Genomic DNA, 387 nt, shown 5'->3' on the forward strand with positions numbered 1-387 from the left:
TGCTGACACTATAACTCAAAGACCAATTATCCGATTGATTTGAAATTTTAACAGAATGTTCTAGACAAGCTTTATTGTTGAATCACGTAGGATATTCTTGATTGCATGAAATCTGTAATTTTGGCAACGAGAAAACGACAATTTTTTTAAGGGAAAATCGAAAAATTTCTTAGAAACGCCATTTTGTCAGATTTTAACATTTCTCGGATATCCTACGTTATTCAACAATAAAGCATTAGTACATAGCAATTAAGCAAGTCTAGTTTAATTCTCATAAAGCATACAACATAGCAATTAAGCAAGTCTAGTTTAATTCTTTCACTATGCAGTCATTTTGATTGTTTTTGGGCAATATAGGTATACACTAAGTTTCAGTCTTTCTAGTGT

The sequence above is a fragment of the Ceratina calcarata genome, unplaced genomic scaffold (assembly GCF_001652005.2).
Source record: "Ceratina calcarata isolate Rehan_Ccalc_2016 unplaced genomic scaffold, ASM165200v1 scaffold448, whole genome shotgun sequence".
Taxonomy (NCBI): Eukaryota; Metazoa; Arthropoda; class Insecta; order Hymenoptera; family Apidae; genus Ceratina; species Ceratina calcarata.